The 15199-nt window shown below is 42.6% G+C and overlaps 1 protein-coding gene across 1 annotated transcript in view; it reads left to right on the top strand.

Moving 5' to 3' along the window:
- Window positions 1–15199, top strand: part of LOC129858507 (probable E3 ubiquitin-protein ligase MID2) — a 276015-nt gene that overhangs the window by 68588 nt on the left and 192228 nt on the right. The window lies entirely within an intron of this gene.

Here is a 15199-nt window from a genome sequence, read left to right as displayed (position 1 = left end):
TCACCATATAGTGTGGCACCCTATTCACCATATAGTGTAACACTCTATTCACCATATAGTGTGACACCCTATTCACCATATAGTGTGACACCCTATTCACCATATAGTGTGGCACCCTATTCACCATATAGTGTGGCACCCTATTCACCATATAGTGTGGCACCCTATTCACCATATAGTGTAACACCCTATTCACCATATAGTGTGGCACCCTATTCACCATATAGTGTGGCACCCTATTCACCATATAGTGTGGCACCCTATTCACCATATAGTGTGACACCCTATTCACCATATAGTGTGGCACCCTATTCACCATATAGTGTAACACCCTATTCACCATATAGTGTAACACCCTATTCACCATACAGTGTGACACCCTATTCCCCATATAGTGTGACACCCTATTTACCATATAGTATGGCACCCCTTTCATCATATAGTGTGGCACCCTATTCACCATACAGTGTGACACCCTATTCCCCATATAGTGTGACACCCTATTCACCATATAGTGTGGCACCCTATTCACCATACAGTGTGACACCCTATTCACCATACAGTGTGACACCCTATTCACCATACAGTGTGACACCCTATTCACCATATAGTGTGGCACCCTATTCACCATATAGTGTGCACTTGGGCCCTGGTCAAATGTAGTGCACTATATAGGGAATAGAGTGCCATTTGGGATGCAGGCATTGATGTGTAATTAATCGCACCATTCTTTCTGGGAAAGGACATGACTGGAAATTCAAGTATAATACATTACATTCTGTAATGAGTTTTTCTTCGTTTTCACTAAACAGAACCTTTTAAGGTTGTGTAACAATGCATTGATGTTGACAGCAAAGAACATGTGCCCATTTCTCTATTCATGGTCTCTCGGGGCAATCAAAAGCCTTTCTAAATCCATATTGATTGAACACTTCAAGACTGCTCTGTAGCATATCAATAGGAAAGGTACTGTCATTACTGTAATAATGTAGTAGAACCATCATATCAATAGGAAAGGTACTGTCATTATTGTAATAATGTAGCAGAACCATCACATCAATAGGAAAGATACTGTCATTACTGTAATAATGTAGTAGAACCATCATATCAATAGGAAAGGTACTGTCATTACTGTAATAATGTAGCAGAATCATCATATCAATAGGAAAGATCCTATCATTATTGTAATAATGTAGTAGAACCATCATATCAATAGGAAAGGTACTGTCATTATTGTAATAATGTAGTAGAACCATCATATCAATAGGAAAGGTACTGTCATTACTGTAATAATGTAGCAGAACCATCACATCAATAGGAAAGATACTGTCATTACTGTAATAATGTAGCAGAACCATCAATGGTCACTCAGAATGTTCTGACTCCAGACAGAGATGTGTCTCAAATGGTACCCTACTCTCTATATCAGGGGTGGTACCCTACTCTCTATATCAGGGGTGGCACCCTACTCTCTATATCAGGGTTGGTACCCTACTCTCTATATCAGGGTTGGTACACTACTCTCTATATCAGGGGTGGTACCCTACTCTATATATCAGGGTTGGTACACTACTCTCTATATCAGGGGTGGTACACTACTCTCTATATCAGGGGTGGCACCCTACTCTCTATATCAGGGTTGGTACCCTACTCTCTATATCAGGGTTGGTACACTACTCTCTATATCAGGGTTGGTACCCTACTCTCTATATCAGGGGTGGTACACTACTCTCTATATCAGGGGTGGTACACTACTCTCTATATCAGGGGTGGTACCCTACTCTCTATATCAGGGGTGGTACCCTACTCTATATCAGGGGTGGCACACTACTCTCTATATCAGGGGTGGGCAACTCCAGTCCTCCAAGGTCTGATTGGTGTCACACTTCTTCTCCATCCCTAGCAAACACAGCTGATTAATCAAATGTGCATTCTAAACTGAAGATCATGATTCGTTGATTATTGGAGTCAGGTGTGTTAGATGGGTCTTGGGGCAAAACTGGGACACCAATCAGACCATCGGGGACTGGAATTGCCCACCCCTGATCTATATCGTGTACTACATTTTGACTAGAACATTATAGGCCCTGGTCAGAATTAGTGCACTATGTAGTAGGGAATTGGGTTCCATTTGGGATGGAATAGGGTTCCATTTGGGATGGAATAGGGTTCCATTTGGGATGGAATAGGGTTCCATTTGGGAGGGAATAGGGTTCCATTTGGGATGGAATAGGGTTCCATTTGGGAGGGAATAGGGTTCCATTTGGGAGGGAATAGGGTTCCATTTGGGATGTATCTAGACTACATTCTTTATTGCATTCCTTTCCAGGACGATGCAGCCAGAATAGCCTCAGATATCACATGTCTATGATTGTATGTACAGTCGTGGCCAAAATTTTTGAGAATGACACAAATATTAATTTTCACAAAGTTTGCTGGTTCTGTGTCTTTAGATATTTTTTGTCAGATGTTACTATGGAATACTGAAGTATAACTACTTCATTATTATTCTGGAGTATATGCAAATTGCCACCATACAAAAACTGAGGCAGCAGACTTTGTGAAAATGTATATTTGTGTCATTCTCAAAACATTTGGCCACGACTGTGTGAATGTATCGCTGACAGAGGACAGATCGATGCTTTCTACAAGAGCAAATCCTTCCCATATAAGAGCTACATTGTAGTGGTGTTACGGATCGTACGGTCACTGGCAGCTTTTGTCATGATAAGCCTGTAATATTTCTAATATACCTTCAGTCGTGTTTTTCCATTCATCCTCTTTATCAGGGGGTTCAAATACGGAAGCGAGAAAGAATGTGTTTTTACTTTAGCTTACTACTTGTTGACCTGACGGTGCAGACGTGAATTTATGTGCAGCCAGTCACTGTTGCTAAGCTCTACTGTACAGGAGGCTTTCTTGGTTGTGGGCCAAGGAGCAGACAGACTATAGCAGACAGCACTGTGATATGATGGGGCATTCCTTTAGACAGAAGGTACAGGGGGCGGGAGGGGTGCAGACACAGGTGCAGCAGGCAAGAAGTCCCTGACATTTGGGCTATGCCAAAGCTGGCTGCATAATTCAGTCAGTCAGTGAGCAAGGGAACATGTCTGTCTGTCGGCGTCCCAAATAGCAACCTACTGTATACCTATTTAGTACATTATTTTGGACCAGAGCCAGACAGACTTCCTGTCTGTTGCTGATGGAGCCTATGGGATGTTTTTCATGGAATTTACTATCAAGACATTTCCCAGAAGGCTCCACCGCTCAGTGGGTTCAGTCTTTTGTGCAAAAGATAGATGTCTTTGATTACTTTGATGAATACGTTTAAAAAATAATACAAAAAGTTATTTCCTGCCTCCTGAGGCTTCTCTGAATAGGTCGTGTCCACTTCTTCTTTGTCAATTGTTGCAACTTGAGCTGACAGCCTTGGAATGATGTTCTCCTATATTGTCTTTTCCAGGTTAAAGGAAGTATAGAGAGGGCCACAAAGAATAGACTAGGAAGCCCTTATATTCACAGAAAGCTTGGGAGCTGTAGAATACAGTGCACTGGGTCCATATGTGTGGGAGACTTACTGAATTGGCCCATCATAGGCTCAAATACTTCATTTAAAAAATCGATACAAATCTTGAGTGTATATATATATTTTTTTACATCAAAATGATTCATTTGAATGAATAAGGCTTTTCACCCTTTGAATCCTTCACAAATATTGTTTCAAACAGATGGTTCATGACATGACATGAATAATTAATTGTTGTATACTGTTCAAATGTATTATGAAGTTATGACTAATTGTAAAATAAAAAATAAAATAAAAAAATCCTATTTTGGGGCAGTAGTTCCATGAATTTCACTGTAGTGTTGGCCCCCCTCTGTCGGACACGGACACACATACACCAGACAACTCACAAGGCCCTGGCGCTTCGTTTGGTATAACTTCCATATCTGTTGTTGTTGTTGTTTAACCTGTCTGGGCTGCAATCCCGATGTCGGTACACTTATGACAACATCCAGCTCAATTGCAGGGCGCGAAATTCAAAATCTATTTTTTTTTTTAAATATTTAACTTTCACACATTAACAAGTCCAATACAGCATTTGAAAGATAAACATCTTGTGAATCCAGCTAACGTGTCCGATTTTTAAAATGTTTTACAGCAAAAACACCACGTATATTTATGTTAGTTCACCACCAAATACAAAAGAGGACAGACATTTTTCACAGCACAGGTAGCATGCACAAAGCCAACCTAACTAACCAAGATCCAACCAAACAAACCTAGAAACAACTTCCTCAGATGACAGTCCTATAACATGTTACACAATAAATCTATGTTTTGTTCGAAAAATGTGCATATTTGAGCTATAAATCAGTTTTACATTGATGCTACCATCATAGCTACAGTCAGAAATAGCACGGGAGTAGCCAGAGTAAATACAGACACCAACGTCAACTACCTAATTACTCATCATAAAACATTTCAGAAAAATATATGGTGTATAGCAAAATGAAAGACAAAGATCTTGTGAATACAGACAATATTTCCTATTTTTTAAGTGTTTTACAGCGAAAACACAATATATCGTTATATTAGCTTACTGCAATGGCTAACACACAACAGCATTGATTCCAAGTAATCGGTAGCGATAGCACAGCTCGACAGATATATGAAATAGCATCCCAAATTGGGTCCTTATATTTGTTGATCTTCCATCAGAATGTTGTAAAGGGGTCCATTGTCCAGAACGGTCTTTGTTTGGATCCAGAACGAACTATTTCCCTCTTGAATTAGCAAGCACACTGGCCGTGCGGCGCTAACCTCTCCTTCTTGAAAAAATTCTTCCAACGCATCACGTCTAAAGTCCCGAATAAATTTCAATAATATAATTAAACTATATTGAAAAAACATACTTTAGGATGATATTGTGACATTTATCAAGTAAAATCGAAGCCGGAGATCATATTCACCTATAACGACGGTTTTCCAGGAGGCAATTCAAGGTCCAACTTCGCGCCTTCGAAACAAAAAATAATGGCAGACCTCTCACTCCAAGAGGCTGTATTCAATCCCTGAACGAGATATTCAAGTCATTTCTGCTCTCACTTCCGCATGACACCCAAGGGAAGGCGTATGACGTGTTTCTATGGTCCCAAGTGACATGCCCTTTTAAATCTCACTTCCGGATAGGAAATGGGCTGCAGAAAGAGTTCTGGTTCACTTAGAGAAATAATTCAAACGGTTTAAGAAACTAGAGAGTGTTTTCTATCCAATAGAAATTATAATATGCATATTGTACGAGCAAGAATTGAGTAGGAGGCCGTTTGAAATGGCCACCTCTTTCCAGGTTACTCAGTGCTGCCCCTTGCAGCCAGAAGAAGTTAAACAGCCTAGTGCTAGGTTTTATGTCAGCTGAAGAGATCATATGTACTGTTGGTATGTTGTGTGGCCCAGGCGGGTTGTAGGGGCTGTGTGTGCGTGTCTGTGTATACAGTACATTCGGGAAAGTACTCAGACCCCTTCCCTTTTTCCACATTTCGTTACGTTACAGCCTTATTCTAAAATGTATTAAAAAAAAAAATAATCCTCATCAATTTACACACAATACCCCATAATGACATCGTAATACCCCATAATGACATCACAATACCCCATCATGACAAAGCGAAAACAGGTTTTTAGAAATGTTTGCTAATTCAGAGTTACAACCCCTCAGAAATACCTTATTTACATAAGTATTCAGACCCTTTGCTATGAGACTCGAAATTGAGCTCAGGTGCATCCTGTTTCCATTGATCATCCTTGAGATGTTTCTACAACTTGATTGGAGTCCACCTGTGATAAATTCAATTGATTGAACATGATTTAGAAAGATACACACCTGTCTATATAAGGTCATACAGTTGGCAGTGCATGTCAGAGCAAAAACCAAGCCATGAGGTCAAAGAAATTGTCCGTAGAGCTCCGAGACAGGATGGGGAAGGCACAGATCTGGGGGAAGGGTACCAAAACATTTCTGCACCATTGAATGTCCCCAAGAACTCAGTGGCCTCCCATTATTCTAAAATGGAAGAAGTTTGGAACCACCAAGACTCTTCCTAGAGCTGGCTACCCGGCCAAACTGAGCAGTCAGGGGAGAAGGGCCTTGGTCAGGGAAGTGACCAAGAACCTGATGGTCACTCTTTCAGAGCTCCAGAGTTTCTCTGTGGAGATGGGAGAACCTTTCCAGAAGGACAACCATCGCTGCAGTCGTGGCCACCAAGCAGCACTCCACCAATCAGGTCTTTATGGTAGAGTGGCCAAACGGAAATCCGGACTTGAACCCGATTTAACATTTTTGGAGAGAACTGAAAATAGAGAGAGCTTGAGAGGATCTGCAGAGAAGAATGGGAGAAACTCCCCAAAAAAAGGTGTGCCAAGCTTGTAGCGTCATACCCCAGAAGACTTAAGGCGGTAGTTTCTTCTAAAGGTGCTTCAACAAAATTCTGAGTAAATGGTCTGAATACTGATGTAAATTTTCAATCGTTTCTAAAATCCTGTTTTTGCTTTGTTATTCTGGGGAATTGTGTGTAGATAGATGAGGGGAAAAACTACACTTAATCCAGTTTAGAATAAAAATGGTTTTAGTTTTTAACGTAACAAAATTTTGAAAAAGTATAGGCGTCTGAATACTTTCCGAATATATACAGTTGAAGTCGGAAGTTTACATACAGTAGGGCAAAAAATTATTTAGACAGCCACCAATTGTGCAAGTTCTCCCACTTAAAAAGATGAGAGAGGCCTGTAATTTTCATCATAGGTACACTTCAACTATGACAGACAAAATGAGAAAAAAAAATCTATGGCCAAGACCATAGAGCTGTCAAAGGACACCAGAAACAAAATTGTAGACCTGCACCAGGCTGGGAAGACTGAATCTGCAATAGGTAAGCAGCTTGGTTTGAAGAAATCAACTGTGGGAGCAATTATTAGGAAATGGAAGACATACAAGACCACTGATAATCTCCCTCGATCTGGGGCTCCACGCAAGATCTCACCCCGTGGGGTCAAAATGATCACAAGAACGGTGAGCAAAAATCCCAGAACCACACGGGGGGACCGAGTGAATGACCTGCAGAGAGCTGGGACCAAAGTAACAAAGCTGACCATCAGTAACACACTACGCCGCCAGGAACTCAAATCCTGCAGTGCCAGACGTGTCCCCCTGCTTAAGCCAGTACATGTCCAGGCCCGTCTGAAGTTTGCTAGAGAGCATTTGGATGATCCAGAAGAAGATTGGGAGAATGTCAGATGAAACCAAAATATAACTTTTTGGTAAAAACTCAACTCGTCGTGTTTGGAGGACAAAGAATGCTGAGTTGCATCCAAAGAACACCATACCTACTGTGAAGCATGGGGGTGGAAACATCATGCTTTGGGGCTGTTTTTCTGCAAAGGGACCAGGACGACTGATCCATGTAAAGGACAGAATGAATGGGGCCATGTATCGTGAGATTTTGAGTGAAAACCTCCTTCCTCCTCCTCCTTCAAGGGCATTGAAGACGAAACGTGGCTGGGTCTTTCAGCATGACAATGACTACAATCACACCGCCCGGGCAACGAAGGAGTGGCTTCGTAAGAAGCATTTCAAGGTCCTGGAGTGGCCTACCCAGTCTCCAGATCTCAACCCCATAGAAAATCTTTGGAGGGAGTTGAAAGTCCATGTTGCCCAGCAACAGCCCCAAAACATCACTGCTCTAGGGGAGATCTGTATGGAGGAATGGGCCAAAATACCAGCAACAGTGTGTGAAAACCTTGTGAAGACTTACAAAAAACGTTTGACCTCTGTCCTTGCCAACAAAGGGTATATAACAAAGTATTGAGATACACTTTTGTTATTGACCAAATACTTATTTTCCACCATAATTTGCAAATAAATTCATTAAAAATCCTACAATGTGATTTTCTGGATTTTTATTTCTCATTTTGTCTGTCATAGTTGAAGTGTACCTATGATGAAAATGACAGGCCTCTCTCATCTTTTTAAGTGGGAGAACTTGCACAATTGGTGGCTGACTAAATACTTTTTTGCCCCACTGTACACCTTAGCTAAATACATTTAAACTCAGTTTTTCTCAATTCCTGACATGTAATCCTAGTAAAGAATTCCCTGTTTTAGGTCAGTTAGGATCACCACTTTATTTCAAGAATGTGAAATGTCAGAATAATAGTAGAGAGAATTATTTATTTCAGCTTTTATTTATTTCATCACATTCCCAGTCGGTCAGAGGTGTACATACACTCAATTAGTATTTGGTAGCATTGGCTTTAAATTGTTTAATTTGGGTCAAACATTTCGGGTAGCCTTCCACAAGCTTCCCACAATAAGTTGGGTACATTTTGGCCCATTCCTCCTGACAGAGCTGGTGTAACGGAGTCAGGTTTGTAGGCCTCTTTGCTCGCACACACTTTTTCAGTTCTGCCCACAAATGTGCTATAGGATTTAGGTCAGGGCTTTGTGATGGCCACTCCAATACCTTGACTTTATTGTCCATAAGCCATTTTGCCACAACTTTGGAAGAATGCTTGGGGTCATTGTCCATTTGGAAGACCCATTTGCGACCAGGCTTTAACTTCCTGACTAATGTCTTGAGATGTTGCTTCAATATATCCACATCATTTTCCTCCCACATGATGCCCTCTATTGTGTGAAGTGCACCAGTCCCTCCTGCAGCAAAGCACCCCCACAACATGATGCTACCACCCCCGTGCTTCACGGTTGGGATGGTGTTCTTCGGCTTGCAAGCCTCCCCCTTTTTCCTCCAAACATAACGATGGTCATTATGGCCAAACAGAGGACATTTCTCCAAAAAGTACGATCTTTGTCCCCATGTGCAGTTGCAAACTGTAGTCTGGCTTTTTTATGGCGGTTTTGGAGCATTGACTTCTTCCTGCTGAGCGGCCTTTCAGATTATGTCGATATAGGACTCGTTTTACTGTGGATATAGATACGTTTGTACCTGTTTCCTCCAGCATCTTCACAAGGTCCTTTGCTGTTGTTCTGTGATTGATTTGCACTTTTACGCAGCACCAAAGTACGTTCATCTCTAGGAGACAGAACGCGTCTCCTTCCTGAGCGTTATGACGGCTGCGTGGTCCCATGGTGTTTATACTTGCGTACTATTGTTTGTACAGATGAACTTGGTACCTTCAGCCATTTGGAAATTGCTCCCAAGGATGAACCAGACTTGTGGAGGTCTAAAAAAAAAGAAGGAAAAAAAGAAAAAAAAGGTCTTGGCTGATTTCTTTTGATTTTCCCATGATGTCAAGCAAAGAGGCACTGAGTTTGAAGGTAGGCCTTGAAATACATCCACAGGTACACCTCGAATTGACTCAAATGATGTCAATTTGCCTATCAGAATCTTCTAAAGCCATGACATACTTTTCTGGAATTTTCCAAGCTGTTTAAAGGCACATTCAACTTAGTGTATGTAAACTTCTGACCCACTGGAATTGTGATACAGCGAATTATAAGTGAAATAATCTGTCTATAAACAATTGTTGGAAAAATGTATTGTGTCATGCACAAAGTAGATGTCCTAACAGACTTGCCAAAACTATAGTTTGTTAACAAGAAATTTGTTGAGTGGTTGAAAAACGAGTTTTAATAACTCCAACTTAAGTGTATGTAAACTTCCGACTTCAACTGTATATACACTACTTTTCAAAAGTTTGGGGTCACTTAGAAATTTCCTTGTTTATGAAAGAAAAGCCAATTTTTTGTCCATTAAAATAACATCACATTGATCAGAAATACAGTGTCGACATTGTTAATGTTGCAAAAGAGTATTGTAGCTGGAAACGGCTTATTTTTAATGGAATATTGACATAGGCGTACAGAGGCCCATTATCAGCAACCATCACTCCTGTGTTCCAATGGCACGTTATGTCAGCTAATCCAAGTTTTTCATTTTAAAAGGCTAATTGATCATTAGAAATCCCTTTTGCAATTATGTTAGCACAGCTGAAAACTGTTGTTCTGATTAAAGAAGTAATAAAACTAGTCTTTTTTTATACTAGTTGAGTATCTGGAGCATCAGCAATTGTGGGTTTGTTTAAAGTCTCAAAATGGCCAGAAACATAGAACAGTCTGAGATATGGCTTTTTCTTTGCAACTCTGCCTAGATGTCAACAGTGAAGAGGCAACTCCGGGATGCTGGCCTTCTAGGCAGAGTTGCGAAGAAAAAAAACATATCTCAGACTGTTCTATGTTTCTGGCCCTTTTGAGCCTGTTGCTGTGGATGGATCCCTGTATGTTCTGGTGTTGCTGTGGATGGATCCCTGTATGTTCTGGTGTTGCTGTGGATGGATCCCTTTATGTGCTGGTGTTGCTGTGGATGGATCCCTGTATGTGCTGGTGTTGCTGTGGATGGATCCCTGTATGTGCTGGTGTTGCTGTGGATGGATTCCTGTATGTGCTGGTGTTGCTGTGGATGGATCCCTGTATGTGCTGGTGTTGCTGTGGATGGATCCCTGTATGTGCTGGTGTTGCTGTGGATGGATCCCTGTATGTGCTGTGGATGGATTCCTGTATGTGCTGGTGTTGCTGTGGATGGATCCCTGTATGTGCTGGTGTTTCTGTGGATGGATTCCTGTATGTGCTGGTGTTGCTGTGGATGGATTCCTGTATGTGCTGGTGTTGCTGTGGATGGATCCCTGTGTGTGCTGTGGATGGATTCCTGTATGTGCTGTGGATTGATTCCTGTATGTGCTGGTGTTGCTGTGGATGGATTCCTGTATGTGCTGGTGTTGCTGTGGATGGTTATTTGTTATCTAAGCAACCAGGCAGCCCTCACCCTCATATCAGCTATGCTACTGCCACTGAGAAGAATAGAAGGTCTGCGTCCCAAACGGCAGCCTGTTACCGTCCTAATGCACTGCTATTAATCAGAAGAAATATTTTGGGGAGGCAGCCGAGGTGTCCCATGGCTTTTTGTTTTGTTGCTAGTTGACAGGAATCCTACAACCCCATTCTGTCACACAGCCCCAATCTCTCATCAGCCATTAATGTGAGGCTCTGTTGAAACCATGAGTGTATCCTAAACGGCACCCTTTTTCCCTATATAGTGCACTACTTTTGACTATAGGGTGCTATTTGAGACTCGAACTCATTTAACCATTCATTCATGCATTCAACCATTCCTTCTCTATCAGTTTGATGTGGTGGTGGGACTGGAAGGAACATGCATCTCTGAGAGTAAAACCAAGTCGATGCCACAACTTTTTTGATGACGAGAGAAAAACACTGTTGGCGAAAATACCTGTACTTCCGGAAATGCTGCATACTGGGGGAAAAAAAGGAAAATGCCTAGCAACCATGTGTATTCTATTGGCCAGTGCTACTACTTTTAATTTGCTCAAAGTGTGAGACGAAAAACGTTCACACTGCAGTAATGACCACAGATTTCACATGACTACCGGTTACAGCTAAATGTCTAGCACAGTGGGGCGTGTCCCATCGCACCAGGTGTGTGTTCTTGGTAGCCTTAATGAGAGTTCTATGGACAGGGCAGACTGAGACGTGTTGACAGAGACTGGCTGTCTGCACCTGTCTCACACGGGGAATGATTGACCTGTATACAGTGGAGTATAATATAATATCTAGCCTGGCTGTTCTCACTGCAAATGTGTAGTCTGCTGTCTATTATTATTTAGTTATTCACTTATTTGAGATATTGATTGCTTCTTAATGTGATAGCAGAGGCTTAAGGGGCTTTCTTACCTGTGGCCATCACACTCGCGTCAAAGCTCAAGGCCTGCTCTCCCTTGTGTGGTCTAAATACGACTTGCTCCTACTTTTCTAGAGATTTTAATGTTGTAAACATGTGTATCATTGCTCCCCATATTGATACCAATTGCAGTAGTTTACTATTCTAGAATTATTTATTTGAATCTGTGGATTCATTTCCAGTGCTTACCACCTTGTGGATTCATTTCCAGTGCTTACCACCTCGTGGATATTCCGGTTTTCAGGGGGCATGGAAGGAGAGCCTACGACTCGACTTCCACTTTTGGGCGTTAACGAGGCGACACTCCATCTTAACTCCTCCTACACATTTACTGGATTGGTTGAACAGTGCAGAAGAGGACCCCCCCCCCCCCAAACATGTTTTTCTTCTCATCCAGACCAGTTTGTCGGGGGGATCTACTTTCAGGTGCTTCTTTTACGTTTGCTACGTTAGGTTAACTTGTGGTTGTCTTGTGTTTGGCGCTCGTGCACGTCCATACTGTGGGGCCCCCAGATATGTCCATACTCTACTATGATGGGTCTCCCAGACATGACCATACTCTACTATGAGGGGCCCCTAGACATGGCCATACTCTACTATGAGGGGCCCCCTAGACATGACCATACTCTACTATGAGGGGCCCCTAAACATGACCATACTCGACTATGAGGGGCCCCCAGACATGACCATACTCTACTATGAGGGGCCCCCAGACATGACCATACTCTACTATGAGGGGCCCTTAGACATGACCATACTCTACTATGAGGGGCCCTTAGACATGACCATACTCTACTATGAGAGGCCCCCAGACATGACCATACTCTACTATGAGGGGCCCCCAGACATGACCATACTCTATTATGAGGGGCCTCCAGACATGGCCATACTCTACTATGAGGGGCCCCCAGACATGACCATACTCTACTATGAGGGGCCCCCAGACATGGCCATACTCTACTATGAGAGGCCCCTAGACATGACCATACTCTATTATGAGGGGCCCCCTAGATATGTCCATACTCTACTACAAGGGGCCCCCAGACATGACCATACTCTACTATGAGGGGCCCTTAGACATGACCATACTCTACTATGAGAGGCCCCTAGACATGACCATACTCTATTATGAGGGGCCCCCTAGATATGTCCATACTCTACTACAAGGGGCCCCCAGACATGACCATACTCTACTATGAGGGGCCCCCAGACATGACCATACTCTACTACAAGGGGCCCCCAGACATGACCATACTCTACTACAAGGGGCCCCCAGACATGACCAGGCTCTTCTATGAGGGGCCTCCAGACATGACCATACTCTACTACAAGGGGCCCCCAGACATGACCATGCTCTACTATGAGGGGCCCCCAAACATGACCATACTCTACTATGAGGGGCCCCCAGACATGACCATACTCTACTACAAGGGGCCCCCAGACATGACCAGGCTCTACTATGAGGGGCCTCCAGACACGTGAATGTATATTCTTGGTTGCTTGAGAAGCGGGCATTCTTTTTTTCTGTCTTTTTGGTTCCGTGCACCAATTGCTTGTTGAGGCGATGGTTTTGTCCAGCGATTAGCACAAGCTATTTGTACCTGACCTTGCCAGTGTTCTTTAAGTGTTGAAGGAGAGACTATCATAGCCTACTTGGCTAACGTGAAATGCTTAACTTATGAGCCCTTTCACAGCAATGCGGAGTTAAAAAGTAAGAAAAATTTGCCAAATCAAAAAAGGAAATAGTAACACAATAAAATAACAATAATGAGGCGATATACAAGGAGTACCGGTACCGAGTCAATGTGTGGGGGTACGAGGTAGTTGAGGTAACATGTAGGTAGAGATGAAAGTGACTAGGCAATCAGGATACATAATAAACACAGTAGCAGCAATGTATGTGAAGAGTGTAAAAGGTAGTGTGTCTATGTGTGAGTGTGTGTGTGGCGTCAATATGCATGTGTGTATTTTGTGTGTGTGTGTGTGTGTGTGGGGCTCCGGTACCGCTTGCAGTGTGGTAGCAGAGAGAACAGTCTATTACTAGGGTGGTTGGAGTCTTTGAAAACTTTTAGGGTCTTCCTCTGACACCACCTGATATAGAGGTCCTGGATGGTAGAGAGCTCGGACCCAGTGATGTACTGGGCCATACACACTACCCGCTGCAGCGCCTTGCAGTCGGATGCCAAGCAGTTGCCATACCAAGCGGTGATGGAGCCAGTCAAGATGCTCTCGACGGTTCAGCTGTAGAACTATTTTAGGATCTGAGGGCCCATGCCAAATCTTTTCAGCCTCCTGACGGGAAAGAGGCGTTGTCGTGCCCTTTTCATAACAGTGTTGGTGTGTTTGGACCATGATAGGTCCTTAGTGATGTAGACATCTAGGAAATTGAAGCTCACGATCCGCTCCACTACAGCCCCATCGATGTGAATGGGGGCGTGCTCGGCCCTCCATTTTCTGTAGTCCACGATCAACTCCTTTGTCTTGCTGACGTTGAGGGAGAGATTGTTGTCCTGGCACCACACTGCCAGGTCTCTGACCTCCTCCCTATAGCCTGTCTCATCGTCCTTCGTGATCAGGCCGACCACCGCCGTGTTGTCGGCAAACTTAATGATGGTGTTGCAGAGGAAGGACTTACAGTAGGCCTGCCTGTTTCCTAGGCCAAATCCTGATTTCGAATTGAGTTCAGTTTAGGGCCGTCCGCGACTAAAAAAAAAACATGGTTGAACAAAAGTTGTCCATTCTTTCGAAAATTTTAAACATGTATTTTTCCTTATACAGACATACCCAACGTGTTTTAATAAAATCAACTATATATGCATTGAGCTTGTCTGATGCTTTAAGCGCATTGTTTGATTAAACAAGACACAAATGACTCAAGAGGGATCCAGAGACCAAGATAACCAGAAGTTTAAAAAAATGAACCTGACTCGACCATCCTCGTCCCACCTCTACTTGCTTTCGAAGATTCTGCCGCTTCTTTCCTTAGGTTGCCGGTAATACGCTACACAAGGAGTCGGCAACCTTTCCCATGTGGAATCCCAATTTATCTTACAATTTCTACCGATCTGCTTGCCAGTTATGGTTTTCAAATACACATTTTCGGGGAACAATTTAATGTAATTTATAATAACGTCTTCGTATCTCAAAATGATTTTGCCATCGCCAACTATGTAAAAAATATCATATAAAGCCAGGTAGAAAATATCCTGTTAAAAATAAATATCCTATAAATCACAATGGCTACGCATGGCCTGTCTTCAAGGAACTTGAACCATTGTATCAACTATTAACTTCAGGTCTGGCCCTAGCAAACTTGCAACATTGTATAAAATATGCCAAGAGTGTGCAAAGCTGTAATCAAGGCAAAGGGTGGCTACTTTTTGATTTGTTTAGCACTTTTTTGATTACTACATGATTCCATATGTGT

Source organism: Salvelinus fontinalis, chromosome 6 (assembly GCF_029448725.1).
Source record: "Salvelinus fontinalis isolate EN_2023a chromosome 6, ASM2944872v1, whole genome shotgun sequence".
In the NCBI taxonomy this organism is placed as follows: Eukaryota; Metazoa; Chordata; class Actinopteri; order Salmoniformes; family Salmonidae; genus Salvelinus; species Salvelinus fontinalis.
This window is presented reverse-complemented; position numbering and strand designations above follow the sequence as displayed.